The 13,591-nt window shown below is 38.4% G+C and overlaps 1 non-coding gene across 1 annotated transcript; it reads right to left on the bottom strand.

The window, feature by feature from the left end:
* Positions 1 to 991: 991 nt before the first annotated feature.
* On the bottom strand, positions 992 to 1,098 carry LOC141705638 (small nucleolar RNA R71). The gene has a single exon (XR_012568426.1). It is a non-coding gene; the product is annotated as a small nucleolar RNA R71 (small nucleolar RNA).
* Positions 1,099 to 13,591: the final 12,493 nt, after the last annotated feature.

Raw genomic sequence — 13,591 nt, 5'->3', positions numbered from 1 at the left:
TCTGATTAGTGTCATCACCATTACATGCTAAGGTTAAGAATGAAAATGCTATTGAATGAAGTATTTAATGAAGTTAGAATCCCATCTTTGTGTTATATATTATTTAACTCTCTTTAATCTCTTAGTTAATGTGCTCTAGTATAATTCTAAATAGTTAATCGTCTTAGCATTGAATAATAGCCATATCATTGTTATATAAGTGCATAAATCATAAAGTTAACCTAAACCAGTCTCTGTGGGAATGAACTAGAAATAATTCTATATTACTTGCGATCGCGTATACTTGCGTAAATTATTAGCGCGTCCTTAGTGACGAAAATGTTTTTGGCGCCACTGCCGAGGGCTCAGTATTAACTTTTAGTTTATGTGTTTTTCATCAGTGATCGTTAAAGTTCATTGACTCGGATATTGTTACTTACCTACTCTTTTCCTTGTCGTGTTTCAGGTACTCTAGAGAGCATGTATGCATACGCGTTCACGGGCTTGTAAGAGAACTCTGGATCAAGCCGAGGAGGAAGCTGTAGTGATTTGAAGGGAAGTTTTTGAGGACAAAGAGAAAGTGGAAGAAGAAGAGAAAGTCTAGGAACCAGCTTTAGTAGTGATGGGAGATCAAGCAGAAATTCCTAAGGCTTTGTTGGACTATTCTCAGCCTAAGATCAATGATATTCAGCCGAGCATCATCAGATCAGCCATCTCGGCCAACACTTTTGAGATCAAGTCGAGCACGATTCAGATGATACATAACTCAGTTCAGTTTGGGGGTTCTCCTAAAGAAGACCCCAACATGCACATCAGGGATTTCATCGAGATCTGCGAGACTTTCAACTTCAATGGGGTAACTGAAGATGCTATCAAGCTGAGGCTTTTCCCATTCTCGATGAGGGATAAAGCAAAGTGCCAGTTACATTCTTGACCACTAGGGTCTATCACCAAATGGGAGGATCTTGCTCAAAAGTTTCTCATTAAATTCTTTCATATGGCAAAGACTGCTGATATTAGGAATGCTCTTACTAAGTTTGCACATCAAACTGGAGAATCTCTGTGTGAGGCTTGGGATCGATATAAGGAGATGCTAAGGAAGTTCCCACACCATGGCATGCCTGATTGGATGATTATAAACTATTTCTACAATGGTTTGGGCGAGTCTAGACCTATGCTCGATGCAGCATCTGGTGGAGCCTCATGGGCCAAAAGCTATAATGAAGCTTATGAGTTGATTGAGCTCATAGAAGCTAATGAATACCAGAATCCTACGTAAAGAATGTTGCAAGGCAAGGTCGCAAGAATTCTGGAAGTGGATACAACTACTGCTATAGTTGCTCAACTTCAATCTTTGATGATGAAAGTGGACTCTTTGGCTAATTATGGAGTTAATCAAATCACTAGTGTTTGTGAACTTTGTGCGGGGGCACATGAAAGAGCAGTGTGCTATTTCTAGTGAATCAACTCAATTTGTGAGCAACTTTCAGAGATCACAGCAGCAAGCTCCAGGCACTAATCATCCCAATAACCGAAATCATCCTAACTTCAGCTAGAGCAACAACTAGAATGCAGTGCAACAAGCTTATCAGTCATACACAACAAAACAGTATAACCCTCCTGGTTTTCAACAACTGCAATATGCCCCGAGGCAACAACTTCAACTTCAGCAGTTACCGCAAGCTAATGAAAAATCTGAATCGGAGGAATTGAGCCTCATGTGCAAGAGCTAAGCTGTTTCTATCAAGACCTTGGAGAATCATATTGGGCAGATTGCTAATGCATTACTGAATCGTCTACCTGGCACGCATCCAAGCGATACTAAAGTGCCAGGCAAGAAGGAAGCCAAGGAGCATGTTAAGGTAATTACATTGAGGTCTGGTAAGGTTGTAAATCCTGAAAAAGCTAAGACTCCCGAATCTGAAGTTGAGGCTGAAGAAGAAAAAGTGCAGAAGGAAGCAGAAGTGGAACCAAGGAAGACTACTATTGAGAACACTCCTCCTGAGGGTAATACAGGGGAGAAACAGATCTATCCTCCACCTCCCTTTCCTAAAAGGCTACAAAAGAAAAATCCGGATAAGCAGTTTGAGAAGTTTATGGAGGTGTTCAAGAAACTTCACATCAACATACCTTTCGCTGAAGCTCTTGAATATATTCCTAGTTATGTGAAGTTTATGAAAGGTATTCTCTCGCGAAAGGTGAAGCTTGATGACTTACAGACCGTTGCTCTCACGGAGGAATGCAGTGATGTGCTACAACCGAAGTTGCCTCCGAAACTTAAGGATCCTGGAAGCTTCACTATTCCATGCACCATTGGAAATGTGTCATTTGACAAATGCTTATGTGACTTGGGAGCTAACATTAATCTGATGCCTTTGTCACTCTTCAAGAAGTTGGACTTACCGGATCCAAAGCCTACTTATATGACTTTGCAGTTGGCCGATCATTCTATTACTTATCCACGAGGTATTGTTGAGGATGTTTTGGTCAAGGTGGATAAACTCATCTTTCCTGCTGATTTTGTAATTCTTGATTTCGAGGAGGATAAAAATATTCCCATAATCTTGGGAAGACCTTTCCTGGAGACCGGCCGAATCTTGATTGATGTGCTGAAAGGTAAGCTCACCATGCAAGTTTTGGATCGGGATGTCACTTTTAATGTGTTCAATATGATGAAGTTCCCTACGTAAAATGAGGAGTGCTTAAAGGTGGAGTTGGTTGATTTTGTGGTTATCTCAGAGCTTGATCAATTGCTAAGGTCTGATGCCTTAGAAAAGGCCTTGTTGGGGAATTCCGATAGTGAAGATGATGAAGGGGACGAGCAGCTACTATTTTTGAATGTTTCTCTCTGGAAGAGGAAGATTGATATGCCTTTTGAATCTCTTAGAATGGAGGACCTAAACAAATCTTCTAAGCGCCTCAAGCCATCTATTGAGGAAGGTCATACTCTTGAGCTTAAGTCTTTACCTGAACATTTCAGTTATGCATTTTTAGGTGATGCATCTACTTTGTCTGTTATTATTGCATCTAACCTTTCAGATAGCGAGGAGGAAAAACTCTTGAGAATTTTGAGAGAATTCAAATTGACAATTGGATGGACGATATCATATATCAAGGGAATCAGCCCTTCTTTTTGTATGCATAAAATTCTGCTAAAGGAAGGTAGCAAGCCTACTGTTGAGCAACAACAAAGGATGAATCCTATCATGAAGGAAGTCGTGAAAAAGGAAATTCTTAAGTGGCTGGATGCAGGGATCATCTATCCCATTTCGGACAGTTCTTGGGTGAGTCCAGTTCAGTGTGTACCAAAGAAAGGAGGTATCACAGTCATTGCTAATGAGAAGATTGCATTAAGTTTGATGACGAGTGCTTGGCTACTTTTAAGTTCTTAAAGAAGAGTTTAATCACGACACATGTCATAACTGCACCTGATTGGAGTGAACCGCTTGAAATAATGTGTGATACAAATGACTATGCAATTGGAGCAGTTCTTGGGCAGAGAAAGAACAACATATTTCATATGGTCTACTATGCTAGTAAGAACCTAAATGGTGCTCAGCTGAATTATACTACTACGGAGAAAGAACTTTTGGCTATTGTCTATGGTTTTGAGAAATTTCGATCTTATTTGCTTCGGACGAAGGTGACAATTTTCACTGATCATGCTGCAATTCGATATCTCGTCTCGAAGAAGGACTCGAAGCCTAGATTGATTAGATGGGTTCTTTTGCTTTTTTGTAGTTTAGAGGATCCAAGTGCAACTTCACTGGATAATACATTAATAAATGAGTCTTTTCTTGATGAGTAGCTGTTTGGAGTGCAAGAGGAAGAACCGTGGTTTGCAGACATTGTGAAATACCTTGTGAGTAATATCATGCCTCCCGACTTATCGTACGCTCAAAGGAAGAAGTTTCTGCATGAAGTGAAGTGGTATATGTGGGATGAGCCGTTTCTTTTTCGACAAGGAGCTGACCAAATCATCAAGAGATGTATTCCTTACAGCGAAACATGGCGATCTTGTGAGATTGCCACTCAACGGCTTATAGAGGACGCTATGGTGGAGAAAAGACAGCAGCTCGTATTCTTCAAGTAGGTTTCTTTTGGCTGACTTTGTTTAAAGATGCTCACCAGTTCATTTTGAAATGTGATCGATGTCAACGTGTGGGTAATATATGCAAGAGGGATGAGATGCCTTTTAATGTGCTTCTCGAGGTTGAAGTCTTCGATCTTTGGGGAATTTACTTCATGGGGCCATTTGTCTCGTCTTGTAACAATCAGTATATCTTGTTGGCGGTCGATTATGTGTCGAAATGGGTGGAAGTCAAGGTATTTCCAATAAACGATGTGAAGGTAGTGCTTATTTTTCTTTATAAGCAGATATTCACAAGATTTGGAACTCCGAGAGTCATAATCAGTGATGAGGGGTCACATTTTTGCAATCGCAAGTTCATTGCTATGATGAAAAGATATAATATGAATCATCTCATTGCTACGTCTTATCATCCTCAGACGAATGGTCAAGCTGAGGTATCTAACAGTGAGATCAAGCGTATTTTAGAGAAAGTTGTGTGTCCATCGAGAAAAGATTGGTCTTTAAAGCTTGATGAAGCAGTTTGGGCGTATAGAACAACATACAAGACTCCATTGGGAATGTCGCCATTTCAGTTGGTTTATGGTAAGGGGTGTCATTTTCCGGTGGAGCTCGAGCATAAAACGTATTGGGCTTTGAAGAAATTGAATCTTGATTTGGATGCAGCTGGAAAGAAGAGGATGCTTTAATTGAATGAACTCGATGAGTTTCGACTTCAAGCTTATGAAAACAATAAAATGTATAAGGAGAAAGTCAAGAGGGGCACGGCTGATTATTCCACGTTTCCTGCTTCATGCATAAACAGGTTTGCTCGTGCATGGAATTCGTTAATTTATGCTAACATTATGCCATCTGCTCACGTGCATGATGTTACTGTGGAGCGTGCACGCTTGTTGTGGGGTATTCTGCAGGGTGACTATGTGGACCTTGGTATGGTTATTCACCAAGGGATTCTGAGATTTTTGCGAGAAAGTACTACGGGTTCTATACCCTATGCGTCCAATGTGACGAAGTCGTGTGTGGCAGTTGATGTTCATTGGCCAACACACGAGCAGCTCCAGATTCCTAGTGCTCCGATTGACAGTTCGACGCTGCTGAACATGACAAAGTGGTATGGTGGGAAGCCCAATCCTAAGGGGCTTGGATATTCTTATGACCATCTGTCAGGTGGAAGGCCAGCTCCTCAGGCATTTGCTGGTGGCATGGCGCAGGCGAGCAAGGCAGCTTGGAGAGCTGAGTTGGGAGAGGCTGGTACATCGCAGCAGGAGCAGGAGGAAGCGGGAGTAGATGTTAGAGTTGGTTTGAGTTTGACACAGTATAGGCATCTAGCGAGGAGGATGGATGCGATGCATAACATCCATAGTAGGTTTGCACGTGATTTCAGCCAGACATTAGGGACTGCTTTCAGAGCCACGGGTGTGGACATCCAGTGGCCAGTATTTGGTGAGGACTCCGTGTCTCCACCTCTAGACACGCCTGACACTCCACCCGTTGTGGGTGATGATCCTGATTCCGAGTAGGTATGCCTGATTCCTTACTATTACCTTCACCGAGGACAGTGAAAATTTTAAGTTTGGGTGTAGTTATAACGACTCATGTACTTTTATATGATTTAAATGTGTAATTATGGAATTATTAAATAAATAAAATATGTGTATAGCTTTTGTCATCTTGGTATTGTTTTATTATTATGTAGGTGTGATTTATAGGGTACCGGGTTGTTCGTGTAATTAATTATGGAGTTGTATTGAATTATGTTCAGTTTTAAAAGTGAATATAATGCAAATTTATTTGCATAAATATTTGGAATGTCTCTAAAATTGTTTTTACGGTTTTATAACTACAATAATTATTTTTGGGATTTTATAAAATTTAGAAATCAATATTTTATCAATTATTTAGCCCTGTTTGATTTTATGATTGCATTTATTTGTAAAATCTGTATTTAATTCCAGAATTTTTCAAAAATTATGAAACTCATATTTATTTAAGCTTGGAATATTCCGAGAATTTTAAAATTATTTTGGGAATTTTCGGGATTAATTTCACCAGCGCTTTGATTTTTTTAATCGATAAAAGCGGGTATATGTGGCATTTCAGAAAATTGTTTTAAATTTTGAAATTTATATTTTTTTTAATATAGGGATATTTATAATACTTTAAGACTAATTTGGTAGCTTTCTGAAATTGTTTTAAGAGCGACTTGGTTCGTTAATTGCGAGTTTTGTGTTATACCGGGCTGCGAGAAAATTATACTTATCCTTTTGCTACGTGTCAAAATTTTATACTATTGCATCTGGGCTTTTCAGTTTTAAAAAAAATGAATGATGAATTGAAATTGGAAGAAGAAGAAAACAGAACAGGGGGGAAGAGGGCACCGGGGGGGCTCGATCTCGGGGGTCTCTCTCTCAGCTCTTAATTCCTCCCATCTGTTAACTTTCTTACAGCTTCATCTCTATTTGCTCTGCTTCAACTCGTGACTGTTTCTTGATTTCCGTTCCGGTGAGCCGCCGTTAACTCCGGCGAGACTTGGTGGTTTTAGCTGATCTTTTCCAGTTTGATTGTATATATACATATGTATATATTGGGTATACATATATGTGTTTCCTGGAGTGTATAGTTCTGTGTTGCTTACTGTTCTTTTCCGATTTTGCTTTTTGCTTTTGGCCGTTTTCTGGCCGATTTGTGCTATGTAGTTGGGTCGCCGTGTTGCTTCTTCTTGATGGAGTGTACTGATTTTAATTATTATCCATTTTACGCAGGAAATTTAATTGAGTAATTTTGTGAAATGAAATTAATTTCGTGCTATAGTTATCCGAGCTAATTGGTGGAATTTGTGATGGAAACCCGATATATACGGGTACCCGCGGATTTTACCGCCATCCGCGATAAATTTCGAAGAGCGGGCGGTGGACGATGATGATGTTTATCTGAGTCCTAATATTTTGAAAATAAATAAATGAAAATAAAATATGAGTAATAATTAATAATTATGATTGGGTTGAAATTTGGAAATGTATGGATTTTGATTGATATTGTTGGTTTGAAGCAGTGGTTGGGGGTTGTATTTTGATGGTTGTTGCGATTGTGGTGGATTGGTTTGATGTCGATTGTATTTGATGGGTAGTCCGATAAGCAAAGGAGGCGCTGCCTAATTTTCGGGAACGTATCCTGTAAAATATCGGAACTACCAGCCGAATGTAACTAGTTATATAATTGTAAATAAATATTTTATGAAATATAACTGACAATTTGTTTCCTAAAATGATCATCGAGTCGAGTTTTGAGTATATGAATCCTGATTATTATATGTATTATAATAATATATATAAGTATGAGTCGGGATATGGTATCGTATGGGTAGGTGGTTAGCGAGGATATGTCAAGCATACCTAGACGTCTAACGTAGGGTATTTCGGCTCTGTAGGTTCTAGTTGAAGGACTCCATAAGTGATATCGAACTAAGGATAATCTAGTGGACAATCGATGAGCTCAGTAGGATTTCAACCGAAGAACCTGAGTGTTGAAGTCAAATCTAAGGTGATCTAGTGGTTAGACGATAAAGCCTGAGCGTCCGAGTCGGCTCAGAGTCGACCAGTAACAGTTGTAAAGCACTGCAAGGAAAGTACCCCTGACCATACTCTTGTGGTTCAGTATATATGAGTAACTGTTGTTTTATTCTCGTAATGGAACAAAACGTTTTAATTTACGTATCCCCTGTAGTTATAAATCACTATTTTCAACCTGTTTTGTGGAAAAGTAACTTCGAAAGGTACCTATCTCAAATGAAATGATTTGCGAACTGTATTTTTTATGAGTGTTATTAAAATGAATGGTTTTGAAATGAGATAGGTACACATGTTTTGAAAACTGGATAAAGCGATCAGATATGGGATACATAGGGGCCAGACTAGACCTATTGAGGTGGCGTAAGAGGCTAATTCGGTTGCGTGCAATTTATAACCGATTAGTCCAGCAGGTCAGAGACCTAGCTAGTCTCTGAGTTCCGGAACAGGTAAATGGGACGACAGTTGGAGCCGTCTGGTGTTGATAGCCTGATGAGCCGTCTTCACATATCCGTACGTATCTGATTTGGCTTTGTGATTCCCATAAGGGTATAAGTAGTTGATACAGTGTAATAACCCCAATTTTGGAAATTTTTGAAACCCTTATGAATAGTATTTTTGCTGAATGAGAAAACTGTTCATGCCACGCTATGTAGGGGTTCTGTTATTGATCTTATGGGATATTATTAGTACTCTATGTGGTATATAAGTGTATGTAAAGATCGTCAGAATCCAATTCTGAACACTTTGATTTTCCCGGAAATCCACTAGATACGGAGAGAATTGAGTATAAGGTAACAGGATAAAAAGGATTTAAATTAAAGGATTATAAGAGAGGATCATAAAAGGAATACAATATATTGAGAAAGGTTAAGGGAACCTAAGTAATAAGATCCCGGGTATGATCCCTCAAACGATAAACGAGAACGAAAGATAAGCGAACCGTAAAACAAATAAGTGACCAAGAGACAAGCTTGTACAAGAAGCCAGGGATTGTGACATCATCAAACCACAAGGTGTGGACAAGTGGGAGCATTATGACATGTGCAAGGTGACATAGGCATGACAAGAAAGGAAGGAGATGTGGTGACTTTTTAACCACACAAAATCAAGGGCAACTAGGTAATTTACTAAATCAAACACAAAAACCAAGCCAACCAAGCCAAGCAAAATCATTTTCATCAAAATCAAAAAGAAACCAAGGCATGGTTCATCATGCTCTCGGCTTTTACTATTGCAAATGGGCAAAAATTTCAAAAATTCAAGATCCAAGCTTCCTAAATTGGTGAGTAAATTCCCTAATCATCTTCATGCTTAGTTAGGGCTATATCATGAGTTTAAGCCATTAATTCCTTCTCAATCTTCTTCATTTAATCAAAGAAGAAGACTATGAATAGTGTTTTCAAGTTTTTAACTTGAAGTTTTTCTTGTTTTTCTTGAAGATCCAAGCTTTCCTAAGACTTCTCAAAGCTTCTTAAGGCTTCCTAGCTCCTCCCACCACTTCAAGGAAGGTATACCATCTCCAAACCCTAGATCCCTATGTATTATAAGATGATTTTAATTAGTAGGATGATATTGTAGCTTGTTGTTGTGATTTAGAGTTTGGGATTTGGAATGGTAGTGAAATGGAATGGTAAATGTTGTGGTTTTGATTAAAAGAACTTAAGTATGATTAAAGTTAAGCTTAGGCATAAGTATGAATGATTAAATTGAATTGGTTGGGGTTGTTATGATGTGATAAGGATGGATGTTTGGTTGTATGTTGGATTTGAGGTTGGTTTGTGGTTGGTTTTGAATGGCTTAAAATTGGGAAATCGCGTAAACATAGCCGTCGTAACGTCCGATTTTCTTTGGACTGTTTTTGTGCATAGCATTAGGACCCGAGAACCCCCTGCTAGATTATGACCACTGCCATTTTTAAATAGCTCATGTTACGAGCTTCGTTTTGATATGTAGTTCGTTCCATTCCGATGCACGGTTTAGGAGAAACGACCGTTTCAAGTAACGGCGTTTCGCGAACGAAACTTTTCCCCTCGCCTTACTTTGAAACATAGGTTAAAGACCAAAAAGGGTTAATTAATGTATGAAACATTTATGGTAAGTGTTTTAGGCAGTTGGTAAGACACTCGCGAAGGAATCGCTTTAAAACTCGTAAAGGTTAAATTATTAAAATGGTGGAGCCGAGGGTACCCGAGTGACTTAAGCGAATCAGTGAGCGCAAAACAAGCGTTAGAGTCTAAGTTAGTTAAAGTATAGATTTACAAGTGATTTTGGTTTAATTCCAACTTACTTGTTATTTATAGGTTACCAGACTCGTCCCGAGCCTTTTATCACCCCAAGTCGCTCAGGCAAGTATTCTATCCGTTATACTGTTGTTGTGATGTATACATTTGTATATGCATGATCTTGCGATAAATGCATATTGGTTAATTAGCAAATGTTGCGATATATTGAAGCATGCTGATATGGTATATATATGCATGCCTGTCTCATATTCTTGAGTTATATATTTGTTGGTTCAGTTGATAATACCTATGCTAGAGGATAGCGGTAATTTGCATATACCCTTAGTACAGGGACCCAAAGGTGAAAATATTTTCTAAAACCGGGAGTCGAGGATCCCGAGTAGATTTTGTATATATGATATAAATATATATATATATATACTTATATATATATATATATATGGTCATAGTTTTCAAAACTATTAATCGAATAAGGTTTATTCGATAACTTTAACTTTATTTTATTATTGAATATTATTTCGAATATTATTCGAAGGCGTATGACTCCTTTATATTAAATGAATATTATTTTGAATATTCATTCGAGGGCTTATGACTCTTTATATTATTTATTGAATATTATTTGAATATTCATTCGCGGGCTTATGACTCAGTTTATATTATTTAATGAATATTATTTGAATATTCATTTGAGGATCTATGACTCCGATTATTTGCTGAGATATATTCTTTATTTTATTAAAGAATAAGGTGTCGATAATCAAACTCACTTTTGATTATTCAAATAAAGATAGTACTTTCGTATATGTATATCTTTGGATATTTAATATTCATTTCAAGTATAAGTTTCAAAACTTCTACTTCAATTATTTTTTTTATAAAGATTATTCTTTATGGAAATATTATTTAAATAATAATATTCAGATATTTCTAATATATTGGGACTGATTTATTTTGTTAAATCAGCATCACTCCAAACATTCTTAAAAATGTTTTGCGAGTCTTCAAAATGATTTTTTAAAGTTAGAGCGGATCCCAAAACTCATTTTTATATTTAAGATCCTCCTTTCGAAGGGGATTTAAATACTCGCTCAAAACCTGAGGGATCCGGCTCTGTGGTGTGTTTTATATTCGCAACAAGGTTACTGTTTTGTTAAATGAATTGATTACTTACCCAATATTCGGGAAGTAAAATTCTTGGAACAAGTTAATCCATTAACAGGCATCGCCTGGGAAATATCGGTGAGTTTTCCTTTCCAACTAGATACGACTTCTTGGTGAAGCCGTATCAACAAGTTTCTACTTGGGGAAAGGGGTAACGAGCTTTACGTTTCAGAGTCATGGATTTCATCTGAACTAGGAGTGGCATAAGTGGCCGAGTAGCGCCGGCCCAGCCGTATTATATTGGCCCAAATGGCCTGGAAGTTCCGCTAAGGCGGTCCATTCCTTAGGAGTTCAGTGTTCGGTTGACAAGTAAATCCGACAGGTTCTCCTCTACATGTAGAAAATGGTGGGGTTGCACTACTACGACTGATCATCGTAAGTGGTCTTCCTGGCGCGGCAAACTCCCGTAATGAGTTCATCATCCAATTGGATATTTCTGCAACACTACCCAGAGCATTTCGATAGAAAGGCTACGGTTGGGCGATTGTTGAGTGTTGGCAGGGTCAAGTTTTCAAAATGATGTTGCATCAAATGAAGTATCTCGTAACTTCATTTTATTTTGATGATATTTTAAAGATTTAATCTATTCAAATCTTGTCTTGTAGTCTCATCTATGTGATGAACTGTTGAAAGCTCATTATACTTTGAACAGTGGTAGTTCAAGTAGCTTTATAAATGATATAAGTATAGTGAAGTATTTGGTAACTTCATCCCTTGTTTTTACTTATATCTAGTAAGTAATTATCTTACTCATGATAAAAGATTCTAGTAAGTATCCATTTAGATACTTATATTATTGTTATCACTACATATTATCTTGCGAGCTGTAAGGCTCACTCTTGCTTTATTTCTTCATCACACAACAACAGTTAGGAAAGATGGCCAGACTCCAGCAGACCCAGCGCAAGCGCGTGGGAAGCATCCCGCGTCTTCCCGATGATGTTGTGGCTGCTATAGCTACAGAGGTAGATCTATTGGTAGATCAGGCATTCTATTTTTGAGAATCAAATTATGTATAATTATAACTTGTGGCAGATAATGGCAATTAACTGTAAATTTATCAAGTAATCATTTTGGGTTGTAATAACTTTTAAATTGTGGATTCAAAGACTTGTACTTATTTAAATTTCATCTCTGAGACTATAACGGGTTATGGTGTGTGTTAGTGTGGGGTCACAGCATAAGGTTATTATTATTAATTAAGTGAAGTGATATTGTGGAAAGAAAGACCGTGACGACCCGGATCCCCGACCCCGGATCTAGGGGTGTTCCAGAAATGGTATCAGAGCTAAGCGTTATAAACCTCAGAGATGATGGGACATTAAGATAATAAGTTCACTAAGATAATAAGAACTCTTGCCAAGTTCATAGTCGGGCTACCTAACGTAGTACTGACAGTTAAAACCCTTATGGGAACCCTTATAAATATCGTGATAGGAGCGTAGTTCGTTATCGTATATGGTAGCGGGACTCCGAATCCTGAGGTTGAGGAGCAACATCGCGATGATATTTTATTACTGATTGGAGATCGGATTGTGGATCCGATAGAGTGTCCTAATGCAGGACCGGATGATGTTGATATTGAGGATTTAGCGGTTGAGGATGTTGTCCTAGAAGGGATAGTTGTTGAGGAGGATCCCATGGAGGATCCTGACAGGATTGGATAAAGGACCACTGATGAATTGATGACCATGGTTTGGTCGACTACCAGAGGTAGGATTGGCCGGTCACTACCGGAGGTTCGTTCAAGTTGTAAAGATAATAGCCCCTTTAACGCAGCTTACTCGTAAGACTGAGAAGTTCGAATGGACAGAGAAATGCGAAAACAACTTTCAAGAACTGAAGCAGAGGTTGGTGATGGCCCTTATGCTGGCGTTGCCGGATGGAAAAAAAAGATTTTGTGAAGTATAGTGACGCTTCGCACAAGGGCTTAGGGTGCGTCCTTATGCAACACGGTAAGGTAAATCGCGTACATGTCAAGACAATTAAGGTAATATGAAATTCGATATCCCCGCTCATGACCTTAGGCTCGTGGCAATAGTTTTACCCTAAGGATTGGAGGCACTACTTGTATGGAGAGAAGTGCCAGAATTACCTAAGCCATAAGTGCTCTAGTACATTTTCACGTAGAAAGAGCTCAACATATGCCAGAGGAGGCAGGTTAGAGCTAATCAAGAATAATGATTGGGAGATTCTTTATCATTCGGGGAAAGCCAATATGGTGGCTGATGCCCTTAGTAAAAAGGAGAGACTCAAGATGATAATGTCTTTTGGAGAGTTTATAAGAGATTTTGAGAAAATGAAAATAGAAGTGAAGGTAACGGAGCCGGTACCGAAAAGCTGTTTGAGATTGCAATACAGCCCGAATTATTGGAAAAGATCATATTGTGCCAGAAAAAGTTATGAATGAAGGCAGAGAGCCAACATTAGATAAAAGATTAATATCGAGAAAGATGATAAGGGAATAATGAGGTATTCTTATAGAATTTGGGTTCCGAAAGTTCAAGAGCGTAAGGATGAGAACTTAGATGAGAGCCATAGTTTGA

Source organism: Apium graveolens, unplaced genomic scaffold (assembly GCF_009905375.1).
Source record: "Apium graveolens cultivar Ventura unplaced genomic scaffold, ASM990537v1 ctg9168, whole genome shotgun sequence".
In the NCBI taxonomy this organism is placed as follows: Eukaryota; Viridiplantae; Streptophyta; class Magnoliopsida; order Apiales; family Apiaceae; genus Apium; species Apium graveolens.
The sequence above is the reverse complement of the archived record's forward strand: the minus strand, read 5'-3'. Positions and strand labels throughout refer to the sequence as shown.